We start from the raw sequence: 15,535 nt of genomic DNA on the forward strand, positions 1-15,535 counted from the left end.
AATAGAGTCTCAATAATATTCGCTCAATGAATGAATGAGTAAATTATGGTCATTGGTCTCTACAGAAAGAGAATTAGATGTAATCTCTACAAAGCTAAAGCCAGATGTGAAGGACCAGTAAAAAGAATGAAATAATGGAGGGAAGTCTTCAGAACCTGGAAGAGATGGTGAAGAGGAATTTAAAAATAATCAACAGATTCTTTGCTGCATCTACTAGTAGAATGAAGACCATTCTCAGCAATCAGACTGTCAGCATCCCAGAAAACATGGACATCACTCTGAAGGGACACACAGTTAACTATGAAGGGCCCAGAGGCACCCTGCAGAGAGACCTCAACCACATCAATGCAGAGCTCAATATCCTTGGAAAGAAAAAGAAGAGGCTCTGAGTTGACAAATGGTGGAGAAACAGAAAGGAACTGGCCACGGCTCGCACTATCTGCATTATACACAGAACATGATCAAGGGTGTCACACCGGGCTTTTCACAAGGTGAGGTCTGTGTATGCTCACTTCCCCATCAGCATTGTTATTCAGGAGAAGGATTCTCTTGTTGAAATCAGAAATTTCTTGAGCAAAAAATGCATCTGCAGAGTTTGAATGAGGTCATGCATTGCTTGTTTAGTATCTCAACCCCGGAAATATGAATTGCTTCTTGAAAGAAATGACATTAAACTTTTATCAAATTCAGTGGCTTTGATTCAGCAAGCCACAACAGTTACAAACAAGTATATCAGGAAAATTTTGGATGGTATCTATGTTTCTGAAAAAGGACAAGTTCTGCAGGCTGATGAATAAGATCTAAGTTGTCCAGTTATAGAAACAGCAAGATGCCAAATGACTTGTCACACTTATTTGTGATATTTTAAAGATGCAATAAAAACCATGTATTGATTTGGGGGTGGGGAATAAACAGAGACAAATAAAGAACATATATTTCAGTCTGAAATAGAGGAAAAGGCCAAGAAAAGAATTGCACAGGACACATAGTGAGAGAATGTTAAAGTATCTCTGAATACTGAGGAAAGAACTTGAGGGGAGAAAGCCCAATAATGAATGTCATTTTCTGCACTGGAGTCTGATAATCTCTCCATAAGAAAACACAAACTTATTGAGATTTAAAGAAGGCAGTACAAGCTAAAAGCAAACTCCTGTGTCTCTACATGGGGCTCCCGTTCCATAAGGAAGTGGGTGTTATGATAAAGTGGGGGGGAAGAATTTAAGTTTTTTGGGGGGAAATTTATGTTTTTGGGGAGGGGGAGAAAATGAATAGTCAAAGATATAACTCTATGAAAAGAGGACTAGAGGAAAAATAGTTCACCAGGCAAGAGAGGAGCATGAATGAAATGGTGAATTGAAATGTCTAATAGGGTTTATGAAGTGTTGCTGTGGGCTTCAGTTAGAATTAGGGCTAGAGACTACACTACTTCCAGAAAAAACAATGAAAAATAAATTTCAACATTCTGAAATGGTTGGAGTTCTTCTATGAAATGTTGAAGGATGCCAGGTCAGAATATGATATTATATGGAGTCAAACAATCTGTTAGACAAGAGAATAGCTAAATCTGAATTGCATATATAAAATACTTTTAAAACAAATCCAAAGGCATCACATATATTAAAAAAACAAAAACAAAAACAAAAAAACCCTGGAAAACTAAAGGTCAGAAAATTGCACTACTGTGTGTCAGCAAATTGTACTACTTGGAATGTATCTTATAGAAGTAATATATATGAACATTTACCTGTCATTATTTCATTGGAGAAAAGATATAAGGAAAATGAACTGCCCAGCAATGTGACTGGTTAAATAAATGATGATACATACTTACTATTGAATACTACCCACCCACAAAAATTACTTTGTAGAATCATTCATTCATTCGACAAATATTTGTTGCTGTGGCCTTCAATGTGGCCAGTGCTTCCGTAGGCACTGATGACTCAGCTGAGAACAAGTACATTTTTCTGCCCTCCTGGAATTTACATTCTAGCAGAAGAGAAAAACAATGTGCAAGTAAATAAATAAATAAGTAATATGACTTAGATGGTGATAAGTGTCGTGCAAAAGAAAGAAGAAAGAAGGATAAAGATTGACTCGTGTATAGAAGTTATGGCTATTTTATAATGATGTTCAGTGAGCATAGAATCAGTTACCCAACAGAACAAATGTGTCCTCTGGCCAGAAGTATTCTTCTTTTGGGAATCAGGATCTTTATACCTGAGTAGCTTGGAGTTGGAAGGACATGAAGCACAAAATCCCCAGTGTGTAACTGTGAGTGATGGTGAGCAGGACTACTCCTATTTCCACCCGTTGGGTCCAAATTCATGTATTCTACCTATTGATACACTCATCATGCAAATATGTTGATTTAAAGGGAGCACTACATTTTCAAGGATGGTCCACATCCTCAAAAGCACCCCCAAGGAGACACTTCAACTGTAACTTCAACTTGTTCCATTATTCTTTCAGGCTGGCAACTTCTGGACGGTGCAATATGTAATATGACTATGGATTCCATGGGTCTGTAGAGTGGACTCCTTGGTCTGATATGATGTTATTGGGGGGTGCTGTAGAGTCAGATCAAACACATGATAAGCTTTCACATTATAAGCTTCTGGCTGAGATCCTAAAGGCAAACCTCTATTTCAACCAGTTGTCTCTCTCAGTCAAAATCAGTGCTACTCTTTCTAGTGTAGAAGGTGCAAGGGGTCAACTTGCCATGAGTGGATGTTACAGACAGCTTGGGCATTCAGCAACAGAAGCTATATTGTCTTTGGTTGGTGAGATCATGTGGGGATCCCTAACCCTCACACAGGTCCACAGAAAAACACAACAAATTTCCATTTCTTTCAATTCAGTTCACTAGACTTTTAAGTTTTAACATCTCTCTAGGGCTGCTTTCTTAGCTGGGGAAACTTCTTCCCCAGCCCTCTCTCTGTGGAGCCATATTCTTGCTTGCTCATTCCTCCTTTGCACTCTTAGCTTCCATCCCTGTCTCCATGGCTACTATGTGTATGCATTCATTGTGCCAGCATCAGGGTGATGACAGGAGCTGATTGGTATCAATTGGTCAAGTCATTCTGCCTATTTTCCATGGTGGGTGCTCTCTGGTGAGCATTCATTAACATGTGATCCCAAGGTATTTTCACTGTATGTTCATCCCCATGCTGACCCACATGTCTTTACTACTTATCTCCTATCTCCCAATCTTTCTTTCTTTAGAATCCTGACCAGCCGGCTAAGGCATTTGCCACTGGCTGTGAGTCTGTGTGTATTTTAATCTCAGGCCACTCTCTTTACACACAAAGTAGATGACCAGATACTCCACCCTAATCTCTTGTCATTGGAAGAATTTTCGGCCACCCCTGAGTGCATGGTAGTTCAGCTACCATCCCTTTTCAGTTGGCACACACATACCATGCTGACTGACACATTCATGACCCAAAGAGGGCTTTTTTCTCTCCTGTCGGTTGGTCATAAGGAGCCATATATGAACTGAGGGAGAAAGATATGGAAGAGAACACGAGTGGGTGGCATGGATATGAGCCACATTGCACAGCTTGCTTATGCTCTCTGGCCCTTCTCATGCCTGATCCTGAATGTGCTACTTGCATCATGCAGTGGTTTGTGCTGGGCCCACATCATCTATGACTTATTGGCCTGACAGGGCCCAGTTCAATATAAGCTGTTCTGGTGGCTTGGTCACTTGGTGTCTTACGGCCAAGCACTCTCAGAGCACAAGGTTGGAGCCATTTTTTTTAAGAGGTATATAATTCTCCACAATGAATGGCATACTATTAAGAAACCTAGGGCCTTGTGTTGTGACTATTCCACTGGGGCCTGTCATAAACTCCAAATGGTGTCCTTTCCCACCGTGACATCTCCAAAACCATAGGGTCTGCTAGATTGTAAAACCTAAGAGGCAGGGCTGGACCATAGCCTTGGTCTTCCTGCTACAGAACTTGTTCTTGATTTTACTCTAAGTGTAGCCTTTGTGTCATCTGATATGTGGATCAGAGCCATATGCACAGGTATGGCTACCTCCAGAACCCTGAGGCCTGTAGGATATTATGCTTTCTCCTTTGTGGTAGGAGATGCAAAATATAATAATTTGTTTTTAATTTTGAAGAGAACTATACTCTCAAACACTTCACTACATGTTCTGAAACTTTATGAGGTTTATCGCTCACTCTCTGGAGCCACTTCTTGCTCCTTGAACAGATAAGCATCATGTCATCACTCTCAGTGTGATGCTTGGCAGAAAGTCCATTCATTCAAGATTTTTCAAACTATCTTGTGATAGAGGATATGAGCATTAATGGACCCTAGGTCAATATTATAAATGTGATCTGTTGTCCATTTTAAATGTTGTGTTTGATCCCCTTTCCTTATAGAGATGGAAAAGAACATATGTGCCATATCAATGGCCACATGTCATGTACTCCAGGCCTTGTTAATCTGCTGTAGTAAAAATACCACATCTGGCATAGCAGCTGCAATTGTGGCTACTACACAGTTGAGTTTGTAGTCCTCTGCGATTCTAGCATCCATCTGATTTTTTTCCTCCCAGGGCAGATATGATGGGGCCCACCACTTCAGCACCATATAGTCTATAAAACTGCCTGAGATGTAATTTTGTCCTTGATTTATTATTTTGGCTGGGAGTGGATTAAATGGTTCATAGCTTCTGCTTGGCCTTCCCACTATGACAGATCTTATTCCAAAGGCAAAGGAGCCAATATGGGGACTTTGCCAAATACAAAGTATATCTTTTCCCATTGTACACTTAGGGATAAGAAAATGACCATGAATGGGGGGGGGGGGGGGTCCAGTGGATCCATAATGAGCCAGAGTTGGGCCAGGATTCTGTTTCTTACTTGGCCTCCTTATGCCCTCATACGATACTTCATGTCTCTGAGGATCAATGTTGAGTTAGGACCCTATACTTAGGTATTCCCCTTTTCTAGTATATGCTCACCAAAGTGGCCGTAAGTCTCTTTGGAGAAGGACTGGGGAACAACTACCATGCATTTGTCATGACAATGCAAAATCCTTCATCCTGAGAATGGTATCTCCTTCAGTTGGAGATTTCTCTGGGCCAGAAAAGCAGGCAAGAGATGGTAACTATTTATTAAGTTGACTGCCCTCAGCATCCTGATCATCCATCCTTGATTTCTTTTGATCGAACACCTTGAGTAGTACCCTGTTGGCTGCTGGTCTATTTTGACCCCAGGAATACTATGTTCTATTGCTCAACTATATAACTTTCTGAGAGGAAGGTTCCCCTGACTGCACTCTGACCTTGGCCTCTGATGGTTAAGCACTTAACCGCATCCTCATTGCTAACAGCGAGTCCAGTTTGAAAAGCATCTCTTGCCATGAGCCCTCAGCTGGATGAACTTCTTAGGGGTGATGGTGGCCTCTCACTAGCATGACCATTGCTTTAGTAAATGGTGAAGCCTCCGAACTCTCTCATGAAACATAGTCATCTTACATAGACATGCTGTAGCATGCCCAACTCTTTGAGCCTTTTCATTTCTCCTTCTACCAAATCTGCCATTTCTGTCTCACTTAGTATAGACCATTTCTTTTCCATGTTTCTAGGTGCCTTCCTGACAGCACATTTGGACCATAACTTAGTGTCCTTGCCAGAGCATCAAATCCTGTATCCTAGGAAAGTACTCTCAAATCAATTAACATGCCTTAATCCAACTTTGTTTCATGACTCCACCTTGTGCCTTGACCCCACTCCGATCCAACATGCCTGGAAACCAGTTTCCTGCATACTTTTCCGGTTTCTGATGGTACATGTTAGTTCCTTTGGGATACAATCTCTTTCATCCCTTACTAGACACAGAATGTTCCCATTCAGATTATGCTGTGACTTACCCCTTGTTGTCTTGATCACCAGGAATTGGGGACAGACTTTAAGGAAGGAGCATGTTCTCTTGCAGGAGGAAAGTCTCTGAAGCATTTTAAAAATATATATTTTTGTTGATCTCAGAGAGGGAGAGGAAGACTGAAACATCAGTGATGAGAGAGAATCATGGATCAGTTGCTTCCTGCATGCTCCCTATTAGAGATTCACCCCAAAACTCAGGCATGTGCCCTGAATCAAACATGAGTTCCTGACTTATGGATCAATGCTTGGCCATTGGCTGAGCTTTGTAGCTTCTTCAAGCAAGGAGGCAGTGCTCACCTGGAGGAGGGAAGAGTAAACCACTTCTGCTAATTAGGAGTTCAGAGGAATCTGATATACAATATTGTAGGGGGGTTGTGCGCTGGGTGGAGGGGCGGGCAGTGGTTATCAATCTAGATGTTTGCATCCCACATGTCAAGGACTCATTCTTTCTTGACTTACCTGCCTCAATTGAGAATTAAACTTTCTTTAGAGCTCTGTGAATTTTATGACTAAGTCCCAGTCTCGTCCTTAGCTTTCTATAGCCTCTAGCTACAGAAGATCATGTTATGGACTACCAAGGAAGCCCTGTGACTATCACTCTTATCATTTAACTGTCAGATAATCACTTCAGTCTTTATTAACTTCTCCTGAAGTGTTAGTTGAGTTTAGCAATGGCCACTCAATCCCACTAGTCTTTATGTTATTTCTCCCATATTTGTTGATACCTGAGATGTCTCACTAGCTGGTGTATTTTCTTCTACCATTATCCCATCCCAGTTCACTATCCATGAAAACCTTAACATTGCTCACTTCCTATCCTCTACCACCACTGCTTTCTCAGGCCACTCCCAATACGAACTGTTATAGGTAGGGTTCTCCAGAAAAAAACTCTGAGGCAGAGCATTTTTAAGGCTGATATGGAAGTATTCTTGGGATCATGTCTCTGGAAGGGAAGCAATGGGTTGAGTAAAATTGTAGGGAGAAGTGAGGTTGTAATGCAGGCTCAACTGAAGGTCTCAACCTACTACCCCACAGGGAATTCTGAAGCTGGAATAACCCTTCAGGCATGTCTAGACTCAAGGCTTGGGAGGCTGGCCTTTATTTCCCAGCATCTTTCAGTATTTGAAAGTCAAACTAATGGAAAGAAGTGTGCCCTTGGGCAAGGCAAATACCTTCATCTAAAGAGAGCTGAGGGCTAAGGGCTGTCTGCCAGTAGCTGATATTTAGGTAAATATGGCTTTTAGTCCTGAAGGGAAATCTGGGTGGTACATCACAGCATCGGCTACAATTACTTTGTATGAACTATTAATAGAAAGATATTCAAAATAGATTAATACACGAAAAGAAACATCAGGTTGTAAAAGAATAGTCTCAATGATCCTATCTGGAAGGACATTAGTCCTAGTTGATGGTGACAGAATTCTGAATTGTTTTTCCTCTTATTTATCTACATTTTCTAATATTCCTTTAATTTTTAATTAATTACTTATAAAACAAGATATATATATATAATTGATTTTTTACAGAGGAAGGGAGAGGGATAGAGAGTTAAAAACATCTAGCAGAAACCAGTTTGGCTCAGTGGATAGAGCATTGGCCTGCAGACTGAAAGGTTCCAGGTTCAATTCTGGTCAAGGATATGTACCTTGGTTGCAGGCACATCCCCAGTGGGAGGTGTGCAAGAGTCAGCTGATCGATGTTTCTCTCTCATTGATATTTCTAACTTTCTATCCCTCTCTCTTCCTCTCTGTAAAAAAACAAAAAAAAAAAAAAAAAAAATATATATATATATAAATATATATAAAAAAAAATATAAATATATTTTTTTTTTTTTTTTTTTTTAAGAAATATCAATGAGAGAGAAACATCGATTCAGCTGCCTCCTGCACACCCTATACTGGGGATGTGCCCACAACCAAAATACATGCCCTTGACCAGAATTGAACCTGGGACCCTTGAGTCCGCAGGCCGATGCTCTATCTACTGAGCCAAACTGGCTAGGGCAAGAGGTTACTTTTAACTTGAAACTTTTGTGAGGATAAAATTGGACACAATATAATAAATTAGAAATAAATATTTTAAATTTCCCTTATTATTTTAAGCTATTTCATTAAAAAGATTTAAGTTGTTGCCTTTGTTTATCTAAGTAAGTGAAAGTATAAAAGTGAGCTAAGTAAAATATATTGGATTTCATAATTAGAAAAGACACCCTTGGTTTATGATTTGGAATCCCATTTTGTCATTATTCAGCTGTCCTTTCTCCAATACCCAACTCACTTGTTCCAAAATGGCCCTTTAATGACCAGTACTCATTAACTTTGTGTCATTATTAGAGAAAGGAGGTGGGAAGGGAAGTGGGAGATATAAAGGAAACAGGAAGTAATAAATTAATTTCTAACTAAGGTCATCTGTTCCCCATAACACAAAGCAAAGGATGGTGGATTACTCTAGGGATTTATATTGGGGGAAAAAGTTATTTTAACAAAGTTCTTAGGATGAGGACAGAAAATTCTGTCAAACATAAAAAATATTCATCAGCTAAAAGCTATGGTGGAAAAAGGGATTTGAGTTTAAATGCTTTTCTACAAGTTCTTTCTTCTACAAGTCTATTCTTTACAGAAAGTTCCTTTAGGTTGAAACTAAAGGAACTTATAGGTAAATAGAATGAGATGGTTTTAATAAAAGGAATCAGAAGGAGAGAGAGATGAGAGAGAAAAAGAATGAGTGGGAATCTCCAAGCATTCTTTCAGTTTGCCAGGCAGTTTAGACAAGCCAAATTTCCCAGCACCATTTATTGAAGAGATTGTCTTGACTATTATTTAATGAACATGTGTCCATGGCTTATATTGAATTAATAATGACAGCACTAATCCTGAATTTAAAAATTGACAGAAGACAATGTGCTCTGAAAACTGTACTTGAGGAACTGAAAGATGGCTTCATGGGCAAAGAACCAAGATGGCGGCCTAGGTAAGCACCTAACCTGCCGCCTCGCAGAACAATTTCAAAACAACAACTCAAATCAGAATGGACATCATCTAAAAACACAGGAAAGCTGGCAAAGTGGGAAGTCTACAACCAGAAAGAAGGAGAGAGGCTCATGGATCGGATTGGGAGCCGCAAAGCGCTGAGGTAGGGTGATGCACATGCAGAGAGGAAGTGCGGCCAAATGCTTGGCTGCCGGGAGGGGAAAAGAAGTGCCTGATTGCACTGAACACTTTCCCTACTGCACTGAACCCCAACCCCAGCCAAAACCCTGTGGACCCAGGGTCTTATGGGTGGAGTCTGGACTGTAGAGAAAGGCACCTGGAGACTCAGAGACTGGGATACTGGGGGAGCCAGGAGCCACAGCAGACAGGGTATACAATCATGCACGAGTGAGTGCGAGCAGAGAGGTCTCACCACGGAGGATACCGCAGCCTCTCCATAGTGGAAGGAGTCAGAAGCTCCAGACTACAGAGACCCAACCCAATTTTGGGTGAGCCCCTGGGGCACCCACACTCTTGCACAGGGAATCAGGACAGTCAGGTGGAAACTCAGGCGAGCACACAAAGGCAGAGCTGACGGAAAGCCAAGACTGTCAGCTCAGCCCTGAGACTCTGCCCCATCTAAGCTGAGCACAGAGGCTTTTGCAATTTTGTAAGTCCAATCCTATAAGACTGTCTCCAATACAGAAGGTATCCCAGAATAGATACAGCTGATACCCACATCCAATTGGCCTGAAGGTCAGTTCCTCCCAGAGATACCAACAACAATCAAGACTTAACTATAACAAGCTGTACATGCAGTCCACAAAGGGGAGCACTAAGAATGTCTACCTCAGGTAACTGGGAAGGCTGACCCACTGAGCCATATAGGACACCAAACACACAAACCATCCTACCAACTCTGGGAAGCAGTGAGAATGCTGAGACAAGGAAATAGATCTCAAACAAAAGAGATGGAGAACAAAAGACTGGATATAGAGTTCAAAACCACGGTTATAAGGTTTTTCAAGAATTTCCTAGAAAAGGCCAATAACATAAACAAGACCTTTGAGGATATAAAAAGGGGTCAACTAGAAATAAAGAATACATTGTCTGAAATAAAAAGTATTATACAGAGTCCTAAAAACAGAATGGAAGATCTCAAGAATCAAGTCAAAGATTTGGAACACAAAGAGCCAGAGGACACTCCTCCGCAGAAGCAAGAAGAGAAGAGAATCCAGAAAGTTGAAGATAGTGTAAGAAATCTCTGGGACAACTTTAAGCGAACCAACATCAGAATTATGGGGGTACCAGAAGAAGAGAGAGAGAGCAAGATACTGAAAGCCTATTGGGAGAAATAGTGACAGAAAACTTCCCCACCTGGTAAAAGAAATAGACTTACAAGTCCAGGAAGAGCACAGAATCTCAAACAAAAGGAATCCGAAAAGGACCACACCAAGACACATCATAATTAAAATTCCAAGAGCAAAAGACAAAGAGAAAATATTAAAAACAGCAAGAGAAAAGCAGGTAGTCACTTATAAAGGAGCACTCATACAATTGTTAGCTGATTTCTCAACAGAAACTATGCAGGTCAGACAGGAATGGTAAGAAATATTCAAGGTGATGAATAGCAAGAACCTACAGCCAAAATTATTATACTCTACTCAGCAAAGCTATCACTCAGAATCGAAGCCCAGATAAAGAGCTTCACAAGTAAAAAAAAAAAAAAAAAAAAGCTAAAGGAGTTCATCACCACCAAACCAGAATTATATGAATTGCTAAAGGGGGTTCTTTAGGAAGAGTCAGAAAATAAAGATAAAAATTATGAACAACAAATACGTAACTATCAACAAGTGAATCTAAAAACCAAGGGAATTAAAAAATCTGATGAACAATATTAACTGGTGAATATAATAGAATCAGAGGTATGGAAGGGGAGTGAACTGATAATGCTCAGGTAAAGGGGAGTGGGGTGTGCGGGAAGATACTGAACATAAACTGTGCACCTATGGGTGAGGACAATGGGCGATGGGGAAAGGACAGAGGGTGGGGTGGGAACCTGGTGGAGGGGAGCAATGGAGGGGAAAAAAAGCAGAACATTTGTAATAATATGAACAATAAAGATTTATTTTAAAAATATAGAAATAAATTAATTAATTAAAAAAAGATGGCTCCATGAAGAAAATGACCTTAATGCCAGTTGCTCATGAAGAATCTGAATAAAACTATTTCATGAAATGTGTGAGTGGAAAAAAGCAATCTTTCTAAATGAATATTTATGCATGTAATTTTAAATATGCATGTTATCTAAATTATAAGTAGGCAATTGCCTGCTTTTATTATATCTCAAAAGTGTATATATTCAAATTGGCCAAAAATTTGGCTTATAAGTTTATATGTTCAAGGCAGCTAAAAATGTCAGATACATTTGTATTGGTGGCCACCTTCTACTCAAGTGTGTATAGGATATGATGTTTAACAGTTCTCAAAGCACCATGACTGTCTCTCACTTTACTGAAAGAAACAGCCTGTACACAACTAGTACAGATCAGACAAGATGTTGAATTTGAAAATAATTAAATTTTTAAGGGAAAACTACATTAAAAGGTCATATGCCAGGCCTTAGGAGCTTGACTATAACAGTATCACAAGATAATTCTTCTGTGGGCACAGAACATCATTATCCTAACCATGCCGTTATGCAATGAGTAGAGTGGTTGTCCTGGACAGCAATAGGGCCAGTGTGTGGGAGGCCACATCACCAGCCTCCCGGCACCACTGGGCTGGTCGGGGAACAAGGAAAGATCAGTCACAGCCACGTCCCTTCATTCTTCACGAGCTGATTAACCTCTGAAACAGGTGCAGACAGAGGCTGCAGAGTGTGCTGCAGACCAAAACAAAATTAAAAAAACCACACATACAACAATATGTTTGGTTCAATAAACAAGTTTTGAGTGCCAGCTGTGTAGCAGGGCTTTTGTTAGAGGCAAGGCATTTAAGGATAACATGTTGCGGTCAGTCACAGAGAGAGATGATGATGATGATGATGATGATGATGATGATGACGACGACGACGACGACGAGGAGGAGGAGGAGGAGGACGACGACGACGACGACGACGACGATGACGACGATGACAGCAATTTCACGGAGCACTGACCCTGTGCCAGGCACATTCCTAAGCAGTTTATGTGAATCAAGTCAAGTAATTCTCACAGCAATCCTCACCATGGCCTGGGAGCCCTATGTGATCTGGTCTGAGGCTCTCTCTGACTTCATTTCCTAGCACTCTGATATCCGCATTGGCTAGGCCTCTTTAGCCATACTGCTTTTGGATTCCCTGACCACATCAAGGGCATTCCATCTTCAGAGCCTTAGCACTTCTTGGTCCCTCTATCTAGTATTCTCTTTCCCAAGACATCTGCAAGGCTCAATTACCAGTTCCTCAGGCCTCTCTTCAAGTGTGACTGTATCAGAGAAAGCTTCCCTCATCACTGTGTATAGAACAGCACATTCCTTCTTCCCTGCAGTGGCACAGTGATACTCTGTGCTCATCCCCTTCAGGACCAAAGCACCGACACCCCCCCCCCCCCCCCCGCCAGGTGCTGGAAGTGATGGCAACTGACTTACCTGTTCACAGTTCTCTCTAGGAATCACCTCAGCTGAGGAGAACCACCTTCCTAAAGGCATGTCCCCTGGCCAGTGAAAGCAGGATATAAATGTCCAATACCCTTGCCCCAACTAGGGTCAATCCTTAAAGGTCCTCTCAGCTTCAGAGCTTCTCATGTGTCAGCTGAGGCCTCGCCCCTCCTGTGCCTTCCTGATCCCCTAGGTGTTCATTGTGAGAGCACTCTCTAAGGAGTCTCTATCCCAGAATCTGCTCCCTGAGAAACCAATCTACCACTCCATCATTCTCCTTCTCCCCTACTCTACTTTATTCTTCTATAGTAACTGAGCACATCTGAACATATTGAACACTGATTTACATATGTTTCTCTAGCCCTCTGTATGTTAACTCCATGAAGGCTGGGGTGTATGTTGTTCACTGCTGTATGCTTCAGGTACATGGAGTAGCACTTAGCACATAGTAGGGACTCAAGAAATATTTGTTGGACTAATGAATGGATGGATAAATTAACAAACAACACGAAGGTGTAGGTATTGTTGCTGTTGGCATTCTACAGAGGAGGAAGCCAAGGATCAGAAAGGTTAAGGAACTCGTCCAAGGCTAATGATTGGTAAAGTCAGTAGAAAGACTTGTAAATGAATGTAGACATTAAGACATTGCAAGTTTCCTTAGCACGAAACTAGAGGCGAGCCAAATAAAGAGACACATTGTAGGACATAGTTAAGGGAGAAATAGGAAGATTATTTTTTTCTGCATCAAAATTTGGAAAGATGTGAAACTTACTTTTAAAAAGTTGAGAAAGAAAAAAAAAAAGAAAAGAAAAAGAGAAAGAATTTCACACCCTAAAAAATGGCTAAATTTTCTGGATTCTGAATAAGAACAATCAATGCCTAACCTAACCCTTTACTCAGACCCAAAACCCATTTGACATTACATGTTTCCACTAAATTTTCTTCTTTTCCTAAACCATTAGTTACTTACCATTTAGCTAACAATTGGATTGAAATAGATTAATAATCAAATGTGTGTGATTGCCTATATTCCTGGCTATTCCAAGGTAGCAGGGACACAGTGGAGATAGGCAAAGAGAACAATCTCTTGTCATACTCACTGAGAATTTAATGATATCAACAGCTAGTAGCTGACAAGGCTGTGAAAAGCAGATAATTTTGATGATAAAATTATATCTTTAGACAACTGAATAGTTGATTAGAAAAATACCATTTCTTTGTCTTTTTTTTTTTTCTTGTAAGAAGAAAGGATTTATAAAAAGAAACCAAAAACATGCCCTAAGTCTCTGTCACAATAGAAGTAGTAGAAAGTCACTCTAGTTTTTGGAAGCAAAACAAGGAACAATAACTACCTGAGTGAATAAAATGTTGGGGATGGAGGTAGGATTGGGGGATTAAAGAAAGTTGTGTGTCCTACAGACAAGATAAAATCTTGACTTTCTTCTTCTCAACAAAGAAACAAGTAGCTGTCACTTTGACTTGGTAGGAATATTTCAAAGATCATAATTTAAAAAATTACTATAAAGGAATGTGAAACCATAGAAGAAAATCAAAGAAGAGCACATGACTTTTGGTGGCTTGCAAAAGAAAAGATAAAGGAAGCAAGGAGACAAAAATGAGCTACACCAGAGAGTTAGAAAAAAATATAATGCTTTTACAAGTCTATCAAAAGGAATAAAGCCATGAAAGGGAAGTGTACTACTAAATAAGAGAAAGAGATGAGATGACAGCCCAATTAAAACATGTAACAGACCACGCTGCAAACTGAAAACTCTTGTGCTCATTAGAAATGTCTACCACAGTATACGTTTCTGTAATTATTGAGATCTCAGGATTGGTCATCAGAGCACTGAATTCAATGTAATTAAACTTTGCTCCTTCACTGTGTCTCTTCACCAAAGGCTAGTTTGGAGCTGAGCTAGATTCTGATTAGAGACATTTGGCATGTGAGTCTGGAAAACACACCAAAGCTGGAAACCCTCCAGGAACCACCTCCCACCTCCACGGAGCCCCCACCTCCCTACACACACATTCCCAGGCAGGATGACCCTGGGCCTCTTCCTTATTCTTCCATTTCACGACTACTTACTGAGTGCCTTCCTGCCAAGTGCCCTGCACGGTGCTAGTCCTTGAACCTGCAAAAGTGAACTAAACAAACAACGTTGCTGCCTAATCTGGAATCACATGGAGAGAGACATTAATTAGATAATCATACAAAGATTATATTAGAAATCATCATGAATACTAAAGGAGAACTGTGAGAATGTGCCATGTGGGCTCAATCCAGCCTGGCAGCTCAGGGGAATTAAGGTCTGTGCTTAGAACTGAAGGACAAGCAGTAAGAGCCGGAGTTGAGGGTGTGTGGCTCGGAGAAGAATATTCCAGGCAGAAGAAACAGCTATGGTGAAGGCCCTGAGGCAGATGGGATGTAGTACAATTGGGACTACAAGAAGGCCAGAGTGCAATAGCTAGAAGAAAAGTGTCACCATAGAGGGACAGAGAGGTAAGTGGGGGGTGCAGGGTTTGGTGGCTATTTTAAGAAATTGTGTCTACTCCAAGAATTTTAAAGGGGTTGGAGAGTTTGACATGCCATATATTTTTATCTGTTCTGTTAAGTAGAGCCAGGAACAAACTGGGACTCCATGCAAAATAAAAACGAGGATCCCCTTGTTAAAAAAAAATTGTTAAGAACTCCAAGGCTGTGATAGAGAAGCATTAAATCAAGCATGGGGCCCTGCTAAGGTGGCCCAAGCTGGAACAGCCCCTGTGTCCCTGGGATCATTTTGGTCTTGGATGAGTCAGGATAGCTCTGTGATGGGCTCTCAGCCTTTGGTTAGGTCAACTCTGAACTCTATGAGAAAGCTAGGTGGTCCTTTCACATGCATTTTAAAATACCACTCTATTCAGTAAAAAGAAAGAAAAGTTTAGCTGAGTAAACACATGAGAAGCCCAATCAAGCTGTAGAAACCTGGCTATGTGGTTTCTAAGGCTAATAAAATTCATTCATCTGCCTCTAGAGCAT

General features: G+C 40.7%; 1 pseudogene; it reads left to right on the forward strand.

Annotated features, from left to right (window-relative positions):
- The first annotated feature begins 200 nt into the window (after positions 1-200).
- On the forward strand, positions 201-893 carry LOC118707854 (annotated as a pseudogene).
- Positions 894-15,535: the final 14,642 nt, after the last annotated feature.

This window comes from Pipistrellus kuhlii, unplaced genomic scaffold (assembly GCF_014108245.1).
Source record: "Pipistrellus kuhlii isolate mPipKuh1 unplaced genomic scaffold, mPipKuh1.p scaffold_m20_p_1, whole genome shotgun sequence".
Lineage (NCBI taxonomy): Eukaryota > Metazoa > Chordata > Mammalia > Chiroptera > Vespertilionidae > Pipistrellus > Pipistrellus kuhlii.